The sequence below is a fragment of the Mobula hypostoma genome, chromosome 16 (assembly GCF_963921235.1).
Source record: "Mobula hypostoma chromosome 16, sMobHyp1.1, whole genome shotgun sequence".
Taxonomy (NCBI): Eukaryota; Metazoa; Chordata; class Chondrichthyes; order Myliobatiformes; family Myliobatidae; genus Mobula; species Mobula hypostoma.
The window spans coordinates 57,637,755-57,655,929 of record NC_086112.1 but is presented as its reverse complement, the minus strand read 5'-3'; the positions used below and the strand labels follow the sequence as shown (position 1 = coordinate 57,655,929).

General features: G+C 41.0%; 1 protein-coding gene across 1 annotated transcript in view; it reads right to left on the bottom strand.

Annotated features, from left to right (window-relative positions):
- Window positions 1–18,175, bottom strand: part of slc1a1 (solute carrier family 1 member 1) — a 97,795-nt gene that overhangs the window by 29,074 nt on the left and 50,546 nt on the right. The gene's annotated exons all lie outside the window — the stretch shown is intronic.

Sequence of the window (18,175 nt, the reverse complement as noted above, 5' to 3'; positions counted from 1 at the left end):
CAAAAATACTGGAATGTTCAGCTGCTGACACTTTAGATCTGTTCTATGGTGCAACCTACCTCGGGCCTTGTGTATGATAAGAACATCAATGCAGCAGGTCTTTAACACTTATAGTCTCCTTGACGTCTGGAGCCTTTTCTATTGATGACTAAGACTTCTGATCTAATTTCTCAATAAACAAGTATATTGTTTATTTGAATGTTACAGTGGATTCTGGTTAATTAGTACACATCAGAACTGTTGTGTATTTAATATTTAAGTAAGATTTGAGTGATATATATATGGGTTGGTTAAGCATTCTTGTTTAATTATGGGTTTTTTATATATATATAAAAATATGTGAATTGCGTAATTCATCACACTACCACGTGATACATGCGCACCTCACATGTTAGACTCACATTTTGGACTCTGTTGTCTTCTTTTGAATTAGTTTAATGTTTTGAAGTTACAAAATATAACATTTGTATTTTTAAAACAAGCCAGCAATGACTGCCAACCTGTTGAAGTGCAGCGAGACGTTCAAACAAAAGGAAAAACACAGCAATGAATGTTCAGTTAAAAAAAAGCACAACACATGCAGAGACAGTTGAGTTAAAAAAGGCAATAAAGGAAGAACTCAGGGTTCATAAGCAGTGAGCATCTTAAAAAAAGAGCAGAAATGGCTGGCTATATCAGAAAGGGAGACACATTTGATAATTGAATTTTATCTGCTAAGCAAATTGAAGCAAATGAAATAGCCAATGAGAAACAAGTACTAATTTTTTTTTGAGTGCATTGGGTTTAAAGACATACAGGTTGCTTCAAAGTTTGACTGCCCCAACCAAACCAGCAGAAATGAGCTTTGCTGGTATTGCCAGAGTAATGGAGGAACATTTAGAACCAAAATCATTGTTGATTGCAGAATGCTTTAGGTTACATAGTGGAATGAAGAAGGAGAGTCCATTTCAGTCTATGTGGCTGAATTGAAGAGATTGTCTGAGCATTGTGAGTTCTTAGTTTGTGGCACATTACAAGAAATCATTAAAAATGGCTCCTAACTGAAGTACAGCTCACATTTAAAAGAGAAGTTGAAATAGCTGTTACAATGGAAACCGTGGACAGAGACATAATTGAGTTGTAGTCAGGAATGAAAGCGAGAATGAACAAAATTGAAACATCTAAACAGAAACCGGCCTGGCTATAAAAATGTACTAATATTGTGGCAGGGGCTCACATACACCAAACCAATTTAGATTTAAAGGTGAAACTTGCAGAAAATGCAACAAAGTAGGACACATACAAAGAATATGTCAGGCAGACAAAAATAAATGGACTGAACAGGGAAGAGAAAAAAAGATAAAAAGGCAAGTTGTAGTTTCAAAAAGAGCATCAATCTGCATGGTGTTGATGAAAAACCTGATAATGTTGAGAGTGACTGAGGATTGCATAGCCTTGAGATTTACAATGTGAAAACATTGTACAATAGACAAGCAATATGTCTTAAACCAGGAGTAAATGGAAAATTAATTAAAATGGAATTGGATAATGATTTGACCATTTTGGTCATTCAACAAAATGAGTTTGAATGGCGTTTCAAAGACTCTAAATTGAAACCTGTAGATACTCAATTCAGAACTGAGACTGGAGAAAAGATAACTCCTGTGGAAACGACATTGGTAGCTGTGAAATACAACAACAAACAAGCCACTTTGAGCTTGTATGTGGGAAAAACAGAAGGACCAGCATTGTGGGGCATGACTGGCTGAGTCACCTACAACTTGATTGGAGATCCGCCCACCAGATGCATGCCACATCTCCTGCAATAATGTCAACTGAAAATGAATTTAAAAAGGTAGTGGGTGATGTCACAACTGTCTCCATGCTATACACCATGAACCGTTGCCCAAACAGAGGGCAAACATGTGTTGGTGCCAGACTCTGTGCTTTCTGGTTGGAAAGCATATTGGATCAAGGAAGGACCATGTTGCTCAGAGGAAGCATGAAAGTGGTCTGACTATAACAGCATTTGTAGGCAACATATCTGAGAAAGCTTCTGATATGTTAATCAGGCAGTTACTTGTGAAATGTGACTTGGTTTTAAGTTGGAAGAGAGTTTGAGGAGCTTCAGGAAAGTTACAAGCATTCAGCTTTTGGGAGTTTATTGCATGAACTTCAAGTGGGAGACAAAACCTGCTTGCAAAAGTAGATGCAAAGACAAAAGCCCAGTTGGATGAATGGAAGGCCACAAAGTAAGGGAGTTAATGGAGATACGAAAACAGATGATTTGTCAGATGATGTTGTGAATGAGGAAACTAAGAGAAGAGATCAGATCGTAAAGGGAGCAATAGAAGGATTAATGAAAGAATGCTCCAGTGAACTAATTGCACTGTCCCAAGATCAAGATGCACACCCCAGAAAGAAGAAAAAGGAAAAGAAAAAGAAACATCAGAAATATTCCAGAGCTGTCAGAACCATTTCCTGCAGTCTCAGAGTCAACTCCTACAACTACCATGGAGGGCGCCCGAGAACCTAAGATCGTTTCACAGCCACAAGTCTCACCTGTCAAGCAGAAGTTAAATGGAAATAGCTAAAAGGATATAAAAAAGAGAAACTACCATTTAACTGAGTAGCAAATTATGTACTTAAGTTAAATACAGAACAAATTAGAACACCACCAATTCTACTACAGCACTATAAAACTATGTATTAGTTCCTAAACCTTATCAGTGAAGGAATTCATCCAGTGTATGGTGCTGTGTACGGGGTGTCCAGGGAGGGGTGGCACCTCTGGAGAAAGGGCTTGTTGTGACCATTCTAGGGCAGCTCACTTACCTTTCATCCCCACCGGACACTCAGCTGCTACCTAAGTAACTGTTTGCTTGTGACAGTGGCCACACCCCAGTACACCGCTTCAACAAGCAGGTTAAATCAAGTGAGGGTGGCCAGTGGGCAGTGAAACACAAGCAAACAACATGCTGCTGTGTTCTTTCGAGTAACAAAATCAACAAAATTAGCACAGACACCTGGTGTTGATAATGGACTGCCTTCAAACAATGTTTTCAATAATTTCATCTCCAAAATCTTCACTTTCATTGTAACCTTCAAGATGAATGTTGATACCTTCAAATTCTTCATAGTTATGTTGAATGAATATAATCTGGCATCTCTAAGACTGAATGCTTGAAACCACAGTAAGCAAAATAATTCTGAATTATCTTACTGCTTATTTCTCAGCAACTATCAGTGATAAAAATCACTACTTTTTGAATACAAACACATGCAAATGACACTGTTCACTCTAATCCTAGTGTAGTGTCAAACAGTTCATGCAGCTAACACTACTTTGAAACTATTGAGCAACAGTTTCCTGTCCTGATTAAGCAGCATTGTGTTCAAATAAATAAAGGGAATCCCGGCTACTTTCTTGATTAGTTTTTGTTCTCTAAGAGTTGTCCCAAAGCAGAATTAATGTCATCGGCATGTGTCATGAAATTTGTTAACTTTGCGGCGGCAGTACCATGCAATACATAATAATATAGAAAAAAACTGTGAACTACATTAAGTAGATATACGCTTATAGTGTTCATGGGTTCAATATTCATTCAGAAATTGGATGGCAAAGGGGAAGAAGGTGTTCCTGAATCAATGAGAATGTGCTTTCAGGCTTCTGTAACTCCATCCTAACAGTAACAATGAGAAGAGGGCAGTCCTGTGGGGTGGGGGTTTTTGAGACACTGTTCCTTGAAGCTATGGAGGCTGGTGCCCATGATGGAGCTGACAACTTTACAACTCCCTGCAGCTTACTTCGATCCTATGCTGTAGCCCCCAACCCCCATACCAGACGGTGATGCAGCCAGTCAGAATGCTTTCCATGGGACATCTGCAGAAGTTTGCGCCTGTTTTACGTGACATACCAAATCTCCTCAAACTCCTAAAGAAATATTGCCATGATATGAAATATAGCTTAATGAAATATGCAGATGCCCCTATTAACAGATGGACCAATTAACCAAACCCACTGTATTTGTCAAAACAACCATTCCACTTTTTTCACACTACAATGTCATTGTATTTTCCTTAAAATACATTGCCATGTTTCTATTCTGAAGATTACAAATTTAAGCTTTGGTTTACTAACTTTCAAATTAGCTTACATCAAACAAACAATAATAACATGTATTGACATTGCCTTTCTGTTGTAATTAAAGGTGCTAACAGGAACTATAAGAGCAGAAACTAGAGAAGTCTGTCATTCAAAGAAAGAAATAGAACAGATGGCAAAGACTTGGTCAAAGAAATAAATTTAAAGAGCATTTGAAGGGAATAATGAGAGGGGAAGAGGTTTTATAGACAGAATTTCAGAGATTGAGGCCAAAGTAACGAAAACCCTGGTACTCAGTGCTGAAGTATTAAAACCAAGAATGAAAATTGAAGATGCTGGAGACATTTAGTAACTTAGTCAGCATCTGTACAGAGGTAAAAAAAAAATGACATTTCCAGTTAATAACCTTTCATTCAGACTGAAATGGAAAGAAAACAAGATTTTTTTAAATTGCAGAGAGGAGATAGTGGAGGGAACGGAGGGAATGTTGGTAATAGGTTGGAGATCAAGAACGAACATGAGAAAACCTGCAGAGGCTGGAGATCCAAAGCCACACACACAGAGTGCTGGAGGAACTCAGCAGGACAGGCAGCATCTACAGAAAAGGTACAGTCAACGTTTCAGCTGGGACACTTCATCAGGTCTGAGGGCAAGAACACCCATGCTTCATGAATACCGTCAGTGACTCTTGATAGGGGATGATGAATTCGTGTTAATCATAGCTCATCCATCTGAAATAATGTAAACATAAAGAGTTGAGCAAAGGCAACAGAGGGGAAAACAGCTGAAGCTGGAAGCTCCAGAGCATAGCAGTTGCTGAAAATCTGAAATTAAAGAGAATTGTGTAAATATTCTTCAGTTTAGGTAGCATCTGTGGAAAGGATGACTGAAATGTTACAATTTAATGCCCTTAAATCCATCTAGATTTCCACGAATAAAATGAAGTGAGGTGTTTTATATTTAATGAAACCTGTAACACAGTTTATTGAACTCCAAAACCTACATCACAAAAGCGCTAAAAACTCTTTACTGAATAACGTCATCACGTCAGACCAGCCTCTTAAGGTGAAACCCCAAATCAATGTTGGTGGTTGTGAATTATGTACATTTCTCCCAATTACATTACCCTACACGTGCTCACCCAGAATTCACTAAAACCGGCATTGTGAACCTGTCAGGAGCTCAGACAAGCCATTGGGCTCGGCTCCTATGTTCCATGGGAGGAGGAACTGCAGTTGCCTTTGGCTCATCCAGATGTGTGTTGATATGCCAGTGGCATGACAGCAGAAACCTCCAAACCTTGGTGGGCCGGTTTAAGGCGATCTACAAAAATACGTTCTATGATAAAAGCTTTTTCTCCCCATTCCAAAATGCAGAATGGGCCATCGTAAGGAGATGTTGGTGTTTGTCATGGTGGTCAAAAACAGATGAGGCGGAATATAGGTGAACAGGAATCCAAGAGTGCTATATGCCATGATTATTTCTTCGGCAGTTTGAACGGGGCACGACTGCGCAAGCGCGTGGGGGTTGGCCAGTGAGAACAGCGGGAAGAGTTTAAAAGGAAGTCAGTTTTATAAAGCAGGTGACAGAGTAGTGGGAGACAGAGTTAGGAAGGCTTTGGCTCAACGGGCCTTCGGCGATGAAGGGTTGAGGTGAGGTAGGTTATCTGTTTAAAATAAAGACAGAGAGTATGTGCGTGAGGCCAGTTTTCTGTGCTCAGTGTCAAATGTGCGAAGTCCTAGAGACTCCCAGCCTCCTGGACAACCACATCTGCACCAGGTGCATGGAACTGCAGCTCTTTAGAGACTGTGTTAGGGAACTGGAGATGCAGCTCGATGACGTTCATCTGGTCAGGGAGAGTGAGGAGGTGATAGAGAGGAGCTATAGGCAGGTAGACACCCCGGGACCACAGGAGACAGAGAAGTGGGTAACAGTCAGGAGACGAAAGGGCAAGAAACAGGTACGAGAGAGTATTCCAGTGGCTGTTCCCCCTTAACAATACCTGGAGGAAGCAACAGTGGTCGCGCCTCTGGCACAGAGACTGGCCCTGTGGCCCAAATGGGTAGGGAAAGGAAGAGGATGGCAGAAGTGATAGGGGACTCTACAGTTAGAGGGTCAGATAGGCGATTCTGTGGATGCAGGAAAGAAACGCAGAAGGTAGTTTGCCTCCCAGGTGCCAGGGTCTGGGATGTTCCTGATCACGTCCATGATATCTTGAAGTGGAAAGGAGAACAGCCAGAGGTCGTGGTACAGATTGGTACCAACGACACAGGTAGAAAAAGAGAGGAGGTCCTGAAAAAGGACTACAGGGAGTTAGGAAAGAAGTTGAGAAGCAGGACCTCAAAGGTAGCAATCTCAGGATTATTGCCTGTGCCACGTAACAGTGAATATAGGAATATAATGAGGTGGAGGATAAATGCGTGGCTGAGGGATTGGAGCAGGGGGCAGTGATTGAGATATCTGGATCATTGGGACCTCTTCTGGGGCAGGTGTGACCTGTACAAAAAGAACGAGTTACACTTGAATCCGAGGGGGACCAATATCCTGGCGGGGAGGTTTGCTAAGGCTATTTTTGAGAGTCTAAACTAGAATTGCTGGGGGGTGGGAACCAAACTGACGTGACAGAGGAAAGGGAGGTTGGCTCACAAATAGAGAAAGTTTGGAGACAGTGTGAAAGGAAGGATAGGCAGGTGATAGAGAAAGGGACACACTCAGACTGAAGGTTTGAGATGTTTATATTCTAATATACAAACTAATCTAATCCATATGAATATAGAGTAAGGAGTTCGTTAATGTGATTCAATATACTGTACCTGGTATCATTATATTTTGTTTTTTGTTTTATGAAATGTATTCTCTTGAACTCTGTATTCTATGTATAGAAATCAAGTTCAATAAAAATATTGAAAAGGAGAAAAGAAAGAGATGAGTCTATTTTAATGCAAGGTGTATCATGAATAAAGTGGATGAGCTTAGAGCATGGATCAGTATTTGGAGCTATGATGTTGTGGCCATTACAGAGACTTGGATGGTGCAGGGGCAGGAATGGCTACTTCAAGTGCCAGGCTTTAGATGTTTCAGAAAGGACAGGGAGGTAGGAAAAAGAGGTGGGGACGTTGCTACATGCTCAAGGAGATCTGGTTTTTTTGTGAGAATGATGTAATGGTCTTTTGGAGGTCACCTGATGTGATTTTCCTGCCAATGTGAGGTCACGTGATGACATGTGCCCCGTGACTATATAAGGGTCGACCCAGGTGATGCAGTTGGTTTTTGAGTTTGAAGATTTCCAGGTAGAATGTGTTGTGCCTCCATTTCTGTTGCGTGTTTGTTTTTGTGACGCAGTTTCATTTTTAAAATGGAGGGTGCATTCTCTTATAAGATACAGTATATTTGGACTTGGAATTTGTGGCAGGAAGTGCCAATTTACTCAATTCCGACAGCTGAAGGGAGAGTGAAGAATTCATCGAAGGATCGGAAGAAGTCGGCATCATTTGGCAGTTTAATAAAGAATCGACCTTATTAAGTCTTCGTTGGAGGAGAACCTGCACCGAGATAACTCTTGCAAAAGGGCAATGAGTTCATGCAAATAGGTGCTCTCTCTCTCTAAAGGAAATTAAGGTCAGTCGATTTAAACTGTTTATCTTCAGCATCGGGAATCCTGTGGACAGGACCAGCAGTAAAGTTGCGTCTGTGAGGAAATCCTTCTCCAGAAAAGTCTCTCCCAATTGAATGAATAAAACTGTTTGACTTTCGAAGTTATCACTTTAAGAACTATATCTGACTGTATCACTTTAAGAACTGTTTTCACATTTAACGCTTTAAGAACCAGAGCCGAGTGGAGTTGGTGAACGGCTGCATATGTTAACTTCCGGTTAAAGTTTTCCTTTGTTTTTTTTTCCCTTATCGTTTATACGTGTTTAATAAATGTTTGGTTGTTTTTATATAACCTGTCTCGATTAATATTCATTGTTGCCGGTTACGTAACATAATTTGTGGGGGCTCGGCCAGGAAATGTTCTGATTTTGAGTTTAAGTGCTGGTAATTGCCATTTTGGTTTGGAGAAGGGGAATACCCGATTTTTTTTGGTTTGATTGGTGTGTGTGTTGTATTCAGTAACAATGGATATTGATGATCTTTTGAAGGCGCGTGACTCGGGATTTTTGGAGACTGCGAGAAAACCTATGGTATTAGAGATTGCTAAGAAGTTGGATATTAAAGGAATTACGAGGAATTCTACCAAGGCTTTCATACAAAGAAAAATTGCCGAATATTATATTAATTTGGAATTGCTTGATCAGGATGTGTTAGATAAGTTTCTACTGAGTAATCTGGAAATGCAGTTGCATCTTGAACAGTTAAAGTTTGAAATATTTAAAGAGGAAATGGCCGAAAGACAGGCTAATAAAAAAAGGGAATTCGAGGAAAGAGAAGCCCTTAAAAAAAGGGAATTTGAAGAAAAAGAAGCCCTTAAAAAACAGGAGTTTGCAGAAAGAGAAGCTGAAAACCAGAGGAAATTCGAGCTGGAGATGCAGAAATTAAAGTTCGGGAGTCAGTCTTCTGGTTCTACGAAATAGTTTATTGCTAGTCGTGAGGTTGTTTTGGCTTCTCCATTTAATGAAGCTGATGAGGACGCATATTTCCAACATTTCGAAATAGTTGCTCTGAGTTTAAAGTGGCCGAAGGACCAATGGCCAGTGATTTTGCAAAGTGTAATTAAAGGCAAGGCACAACAAGTTTATACAGCTCTAAATGCTGAACAAACACTGGATTATGATATTGTTAAGCAGAATATATTAAAGGCATATGAGATGGTTCCGGATATGTATAGAGAAAGATTTAGAAGTTTGAAGAAATCGGTGGAAAAAACTTATGTGGAATTTGCCTATGAGAAATCTGTGTGTTTTGAGAGATGAGTTTCCTCTAAAAATGTGAATGGGGAGTATAATAAATCGAAAGAGCTGATTTTGCAGGAGGAATTTAAAAGAAGCATTCCTGTTGAAGTGAGAACATACTTAAATGAACAGGACACTGCTACATTGCAGGAGATTGCTAAGTTGGCTGATGAGTATGTTTTAATTCACAAGAATAAATTTTCTGCAGGTAAAACTTTTAAAAGGAAAACTAGCACAGAGAGTCAAGTTAAATCAGACATTAAATCTGAAGTTAGTGAGAAAAGTAAGGATGAAGGGAGACCTGCGAAGGAAAGACATTTTGGTATTATTTGTAATTATTGTAAGAAACCTGGACATGTAGTGGCTAACTGCTTCCAATTGAAACAGAAAGAGAAAGAAGTGGCCCAGATGCTTGTGTGCAGCATATTGGAAAACCTGTAAAACCACAGGGTTTAGAAAATGTTAATGAAGGTGTGTCAGAGTCTGACCAAGTTAAGATGGGATATGAAGCTTTTATAACAGAAGGATTTGTATCCTTGAAAGAAGGATCCAATGCAGTACCGATGAGGATACTTAGAGATACTGGAGCTTCGCAATCACTAATATTAGACAGTGTGCTAAGGTTTAGTGATGAGTCTGACATTGGTGAGGTAAATTATATGAGGAGTAGGGAGTGCCCTTATGCAAGTACATTTACATAGAGTAAATTTAAGGTCAGGATTAGTTACAGGAGTTGTTAAAATAGGATTGCAATCTAGTTTACCTGTGAATGATGTTTCTCTTTTGTTAGGGAATGATTTAGCAGGTGGGCAAGCTTTTCCTGAAGTGCATTTGACAATAAATTCAAATTCTGAGGAACCACAGAGGGATTCTAACACAGATTCTTCCTGTGTTGTAACAAGAGCTATGGCTAAAAAGACTGATGTAAAGGATGAGGTTGTTACCCATGACAGTTCAAATCAAGATTCGAATTTTGAGGATGTATCAGAAACTTTCTTACCTACCTTATTTGATCACGATTTTGATGGTAAGCCTGATCAGGAAAATTTGTCTTTATCTCGGAAGGAGATGATAGCAGAGCAAGGTAGGGATCCTGAGGTAGTTAAATTAAAAGAACAAGCTCTTCCAGATAGTGAAATTGGAAAAGTACCAGTTGGATATTATTTTGAGAAGGGGCTATTAATGAGAAAGTGGAGATTGCCTACAATTCCTGCTAGTGAGGAATGCAACGTTAATCATCAGGTTGTTGTTCCTAAAATTTACCGAAATGAGTTTTATACAATGGCTCATAGTATTCCTTTGGGTGGTCGTTTAGGGGTAAAGAAAACTATGAACAAAGTTTCTAAACATTTTTATTGGCCTAGTTTAAGCAAGATGTGGCGACATTTTGTAGAACGTGTCATACATGTCAAATTGTTAGTAAACCTAATCAGGTTACTCCAGTGGCTCCACTGCAACCAATTCCTGTATTTGGTGAGCCGTTTTCAAAAATCATTGTAGGCTATGTAGGTCATTTGCCAAAAACTAAAACTGGACATCAATATTTATTAACTATTATGTGCAGAACATCTAGGTTTCCAGAAGCAGTACCTCTTAGGAATATAACAGCTAAAACTGTGACAAAGGCTCTTATAAAATTCTTTACTTATTTTGGGTTGCCTAAGGAAATACAATCAGATCAAGGTAGTAATTTTATGTCTGGGTTGTTTCAGCAGATAGTTTATAAACTGGGAGCAAAGCAGATTATTTCCTCAGCCTATCATCCAGAATCACAAGGAGCCTTGAAGAGATTTCATTCTACACTAAAAACTATGGTTAGGACATATTGTGTGGAAAATGAAAAGGACTGGGATGAAGGTATACATTTACTACTTTTTGCAGTAAGGGAGGCAGTACAGGAATCATTAGGTTTTAGCCCTTTTGAACTTGTGTTTGGACATAGAGTTCGAGGACCTTTGGCTTTGTTGAAGGAACAGTAGATTAATAAAGAAGTACACATTAGTTTGTTAGATTATGTTTTGAAATTTAAAGACAGTTTGTACAAAGCTTGTAGTTTGGCCAAGGAAAATTTAAAGTTAGCTCAAGAGAAGATGAAGATGTGGTATGATAAGGAAGCTAGGATAAGGTCATTTAAGCCTGGAGATAAAGTGTTGGTTCTTTTCCCAGTACAAACAAACCCATTACAAGTCAAATTCCATGGTCCTTATGAGATTAAATCTAAGGTAAATGAGGTGGATTATGTGGTAAAAACTCCAGATCGGAGGAAGACAACACAGCTGTGTCATATAAATATGATAAAACCGTATTATGAGAGAGAAGTTGCCACTGTGACTGTTACGGAAAAGGGTTAAGGAAATTAAACTCCAATTTAATAATCCAGTTTAATATTACAGAAGTACAATATTTTGATCACTCATATTAAGGGTAAAGACAATGTGATCGCTAATTGTTTGTCTAGATGTTAAATGTACAAGGAAAATTTGGTTTTTTTTGGAGTGATAATTTAATGTTTGTAACACTCCTACTGTACATTAGTTTGTAAAGGGTTGAAAGATAAGGTTGTATATATTGTGTATTTTGTAAATTTTATACCTTTGTATTTTTTTTGTATAAATTGTTAAAATTTTGTTCTTCAAGAGACCAAATTTTTTTTTTTTGGAGGGAGGTGTTACATGCCCAAAGAGATCTGTTTTTTTGTGTGAATGATGTAATGGTCTTTTGGAGGTCACCTGATGTGATTTTCCTGCCGATGTGAGGTCACGTGATGACATGTGCCCTGTGACTATATAAGGGTCGACCCAGGTGATGCAGTTGGTTTTTGAGTTTGAAGATTTCCAGGTAGAACATGTTGTGCTTCCGTTTCTGTTGCGTGTTTGATTTTGTGACGCAGTTACATTTTTAAAATGGAGGGTGCGTTCTCTTATGAGATACAGTATATTTGGACTGGGAATTTGTGGCAGGAAGTACCAATTTACTCAATTCCGACATCTGAAGGGAGAGTGAAGAATTCATCGAAGGATCGGAAGAAGTCGGCTTCATTTGGCAGTTTAATAAAGAATCGACCTTATTGAGTCTTCGTTGGAGGAGAACCTGCACCGAGATAACTCTTGCAAAAGGGCAATGAGTTCATTCAAAAAGGTGCTCTCTCTCTCTAAAGGAATCTAAGGTCAGTCGATTTAAACTGTTTATCTTCAGCATCGGGAATCCTGTGGACAGAACCAGCAGTAAAGTTGCGTCTGTGAAGAAATCCTTCTCCAGAGAAGTCTCTCCCAATTGAATGCGTAAAACTGTTGGACTTTCGAAGTTATCGCTTTAAGAACTATATCTGACTGTATCACTTTAAGAACTGTTTTTGCATTTAACGCTTTAAGAACCAGAGCCAAGTGGAGTTGGTGAATGGCTGCATATCTGTTAACTTCCGGTTAAAGTTTTCCTTGTTTTTTTTTCCCTCATCGTTTATATGTGTTTAATACATGTTTGGTTGTTTTTATATAACCTGTCTCGATTAATATTCATTGTTGCCGGTTACATAACAGCGTGGCACTGTTGATCAGGGATAGTGTGACAGCTGTAGAAAAGGAGGAGGTCATGAAGGGGTTGTCTACAGAGTCTTTGAGGGTGGAAATTAGGAATAGGAAGAGGTCAATAACTCTACTGAGTGTTTTTTATAGCCCACCCAATAGTAACAGGGACATCGAGGAGCAGATAGGGAGACAGATTCTGGAAAGGAGTAATATTAACAGGGTTGTGGTGGTGGGAGATTTCAATTTCCCTAATATCAATTGGCATCTCCCTGGAGTGAGGGGTTTAGATGGGGTGGAGTTTGTTAGGTGTGTTCAGGAAGGTTTCTTGATACAATATGTAGATAAGCCTACAAGAGGAGAGGCTGTACTTGATCTGGTATTGGGAAATGAACGTGATCATGTGTCAGGTCTCTCAGTGGGAGAGCATTTTGGAGATAGTGATCACAATTCTATCGCCTTTGCCATAGCATTGGAGAGGGATAGGAAGAGACAAGTTAGGGAAATGTTTAATTGGAGTAAGGAGAACTATGAGGCTGTCAGGCAGGAACTTTGAAGCATAGATTGGGAACAGATGTTCTCAGGGAAACATACGGAAGAAATGTGGCAAATGTTCAAGGGATATTTGGTTCTGAGTAGGTACGTTCCAATGAGACATGGGAAGGATGGTAGGGTACACGATCTGTGGTGCACAAAGGCTGTTGTAAATCTAGTCATTAAGAAAAGAAGAGCATATGAAAGGTTCAAAAAACTAGGTAATGATATGAACCTAGAAGATTATAAGGCTAGCAGGAAGGAGCTTAAGAATGAAATTACGAGAGCCAGAAGGGGTCATGAGAAGGCCTTGGTGGATAGGATTAAGGAAAAGCCCAAGGCATTCTACAAGTATGTGAAGAGCAAGAGGATAAGACGTGTGAGAATAGGACCAATGAAGTATGACAATGGAAAAGTGTGTATGGAGCCGGAGGAAATAGAGGAGGTAATTAATGAAGACTTTGCTTCAGTATTCACTACGGAAAAAGATCTTGGCGATTGTAGGGATGACTTGCAGTGGACTGAAAAGATTGAGTATGCCGATATTAAGAAAGAGGATGTGCTGGAGCTTTTGGGAAGCTTCAAATTGGATAAGTCACCGGGACCGGATGAGATGTACCCCAGGCTACTGTGGGAGGCAAAGGAGGAGATTGCTGAGCCTCTGGCAATGATCTTTGCATCATCAGTGAAGACGGGAGAGGTTCCGGAGGATTGGAGGCTGCGGATGTTTATTCTGCATGGAGGCCGGTGGCCAGTGGAGTGCCTCAGGGATATGTCCTGGGACCCTTACTCTTCATGATTTTTATAAATGACCTGGATGAGGAAGTGGAGGGATGGGTTAGTAAATTTGCTGATGACACAAAGGTTGGGTGTGTTGTGGATAGTGTGGAGGGCTGTAAGAGGTTACAGCGGGACATTGTCAGGATGCAAAACTGGGCTGAGAAGTGGCAGATGGAGTTCAACTCAGATAAAGATGAGGTGGTTCATTTTGGTAGGTCAAATATGATGGCAGAGTATAGTATTAATGGTAAGACTCCTGACAGTGTGGAGGATCAGAGGGATCTTGGGGTCCGAGTCCACAGGACGCTCAAGGCTGTTACGCAGGTTGACTCTGTGGTTAAGAAGACATATGGTGTATTGGCCTTCATCAACCGTGGGATTGAGTTTAGGAGCCAAGAGGTAATGTTGCAGCTATATAGGACCCTGGTCAGACACCACTTGGAGTACTGTGCTCAATTCTGGTCGCCCTACGATAGGAAGGACGTGGAAACCATAGAAAGGGTGCAGAGGAGATTTATAAGGATGTTGCCTGGACTGGGGAGCATGTCTTATGAGAATAGGTTGAGTGAACTTGGCCTTTTCTCCTTGGAGCGACGGAGGATGAGAGGTGACTTGATAGAGGTGTACAAAATAATGAGAGGCATTGGTTGTGTGGATAGTCAGAGGCTTTTCCCCAGGGCTGAAATAGTTAGCACGAGAGGGCATAGCTTTTAGGTGCTTGGAAGCAGGTACAGAGGAGATGTCAGGGATAATTTTTTTACGCAGAGAGTGGTGAGTGCATGGAATGGGCTGCCGGTGGCAGTGGTGGATGCGGAAACGATAGGGTCTTTTAAGAGACTCCTGGATAGGTACATGGAGCTTTGAATAATAGAGGGATATGGGTAAAGCCTAGGTAGTATTAAGGTAGGGACATGTTCAGCACAGCTTTGTGGGTTGAAGGGCCTGTATTTTGCTGTACGTTTTCTATGTTTCTATGTTTCTATGATGGGAGGTAGGAATTGAATTTACTGAGGAGGGTAGAACTCTGTTGAGAGGCCGACCAGAGAGACGTGGCATCAGAAATGAAATCACCCTGCCCTCGTGACGGCTGCCTGTATGCCAACTCAGCCATGGACAAGTGCAGGTTCTCCGTTAGAGCAACCCTGAGCTACAGCAGGACCCATGGGAAACAAAAAGATCAGGGAATCCTTCAGAGCAGCCTTCAAGGAGCGGTGAAACCATTCACATAGGCCATTGGACTGTGGGTGATACGGCATGGTGCGATGTATCCTAACACGAGGTTCTGGGCCATCACAGCCAAGAAATCTGATATGAATTGGGTACCGCAGACAGAGGAACTATCAGGTGGAGTGCCACTCCGAGCAATCCAGGTGCTGATGAAGCCCCGAGCCTCTTCTGCAGCTGTCATCAATGCTAGAGGGACGACCTCTGGCCACCTGGTGGTATGGTCCACCATGGTAAAGAGGTGCATGAAAACCCAAGAGAGGGGAAGAGAACCAACAATGTGCACATTGACATAGTCAAACCTTAGAGACATCAAAAGGTGCCAATGGCACCTGAACATGACGGTTAATTTTTACACATTGGCTCTCCACACAAGCTGCAGTCCAATCATGTAGTCCTTTCTCAGGCTGTTCCCCACAAACTTTAGTGCAACCAGTTTCTGTGAGGCCTTCCAGCCTGATGCAAGAGGCCATGTATGGAGTCGAAAACAGTCCACCTCCAGTTTACGGTTATAATGGGCCGAGGGCGACCGGTTGAGACATCACACAGAAGAGAAACCCCAGCATCCCCAAGCTTAATGTCAGCCAACCTCAGGCCCTTGACTGTTGTTTGATAAACCTACACCTCTGGGTCAGTAGCTTGGTTGGCTGCCATGCCGGCTTAGTCAACCCCTATGTGTATAGCCTCAACGGTTGGCCATTAGAGACAATCAGCCACAGCATTATTTTCCCCAATTTGTTGTATATCAGTTGTGAACTCACATATTCAAGCCAGGTGGTGTTGCTACCATGCAGACCAATGATCTGAGATTTTGGCCGTCGCATGTGTGAGGGGTTTGTAGTCAATGAATGCTGTGAAATGGCGATCCGGTAGAAGAAAATGAAAATGGCCGACAGCCAGATAGAGAATGAGAAGCTCAAGATTAAACGTGCTGTACTTCCTTTTGGGGGGGGGGAGCTGCTGGCTGAAGAGGTATGCTACTGCCACGTGCCTCCGACCAAGTGTTCCTGCAGTTTGTGCATAGTCTGAAGCACCAGTAGTGATGACTATGTGTGCATTGGGGTGCCAGTGTGCCAGGAGGATCTTGTTGGAGAGAGCTTGTTTGAGCACAAGACCATAAGATATAAGAGCAGAAGTAGGCCGTTCAGCCCATCGAGTCTGCTCCACTATTCAATCATGGGCTGATCCAATTCTTCCAGTCATGCCCACTCTCCTGCCTTCTCCCCATACCCTTTGATGCCCTGGCTAATCAACAACTTATCTATCTCTGCCTTAAATGCACCCAATGACTTGGCCTCCACAGCCGCTCGTGGCAACAAATTCCATAGATTTACCACCCCCCGACTGAAGTAATTTCTCCACATCTCTGTTCTAAATGGATGTCCTTCAATCCTGAAGTCATGCCCTCTTGTCCTAGACTCTCCAACCATGGGAAATAACTTTGCCATATCTAATCTGTTTAGGCCTTTCAACATTTGGAATATTTCTATGAGATCCCCCTCTCATTCTCTTGCACTCCAGGGAATACAGCCCAAGAGCTGCCAGACGTTCCTCATACGGTAACCCTTTTATTCCTGCAATCATTCTTGAGAATCTTTTCTGAACCCTCTCCAATGTCAGTATATCTTTTCTAAAATAAGGAGCCCAAAACTGCACACAATACTCCAAATGTGGTCTCACGAGTGCCTTATAGAGCCTCAATATCACATCTCTGCTCTTATATTCTATACCTCTAGAAATGAATGCCAACATTGCACTTGCCTTCTTCACCACTGACTCAACCTGGAGGTTAATCTTTAGGGTATCGTGCACAAGGACTCCCAACTCCCTTTGCATCTCTGCATTTTGAATTCTCTCCCCATCTAAATAATACTCTGCCAGTTTATTTCTTTCACCAAAGTGCATGACCATACACTTTACAACATTGTATTTCATTTGCCACTTCTTTGCCCATTCCCCTAAACTATCTAAGTCTTTCTGAAGGCTCTCTGTTTCCTCAACACTACCTACTCCTTCACCTATCTTTGTATCATCAGCAAATTTAGCCACAAATTCATTAATCCCATAGTCTAAATCATTGACATACATCGTAAAAACCGACCCCTGTGGAACTCCACTAGTAACCGGCAGCCAGCCAGAATAGGATCCCTTTATTCCCACTCTCTGTTTTCTCTCGATTAGCCAATGCTCCAACCACGCTAGTTACTCTCCTGTAATTCCATGGGCTCTTATCTTACTAAGCAACTGCATGTGCAGCACCTTGTCAAAGGCCTTCTGAAAATCCAAGATAACCACATCTACTGCAGCTCCTTTGTCTACCCTGCTTGTAATTTTCTCAAAAAATTGTAGTAGGTTAGTCAGGAAGGATTTTCCTTTCAGGAAACCATGCTGGCTTTGGCCTATCTTGTCATGTGCCTTCAGGTATTCAAAAATCTCATCCCTAACAATCGATTCCAACAACTTCCCAACCACTGATGTCAGGCGAACAGTTCTATAGTTTCCTTTCTGCTGCCTCCCACCCTTCTTAAATAGCAGACTAACATTTGCAATTTTCCATTCATCCAGTACAATGCCAGAATCTATCAGTTCTTGAAAAATCATTGCTAATGTCTCCACAATCACTCCAGCTACTTCCTTCAGAACCCAAGGGTGCATTCCATCAGGTCCAGGAGATTTATCCACCCTCAGATCATTAAGCTTCCTGAGTACCTTCTCAGTCATAATTTTCACTGCACATACTTCACTTCCCTGACACTCTTGAATGTCCGGTATACTGCAGATGTCTTCCATTATGAAGACTGATGCAAAATAAGCATTCAGTTCATCTGGCATCTCTGCATCTCTCATTACAATATCTCCAGCATCATTTTCTATTGGTCCTATATCCACCCTCAATTCTCTTTTACCCTTTGCATACTTAATAAAGCTTTTAGTATCTTCTTTGATATTAGTCAGCTTCCTTTCATTATTCATCTTTTCCTTCCTAATGACCTTTTTTGTGGCCTCTCTTTTGCTTTTACTTTGTCTCTGACTTCACTTGTCAGCCACGGTAGTGACCTTCTTCCATTCAAAAATTTCTTCTTATTTGGAATATATCTGTCTTGCACTTCCCTCATTTTTCACAGAAGCTCCAGCCATTG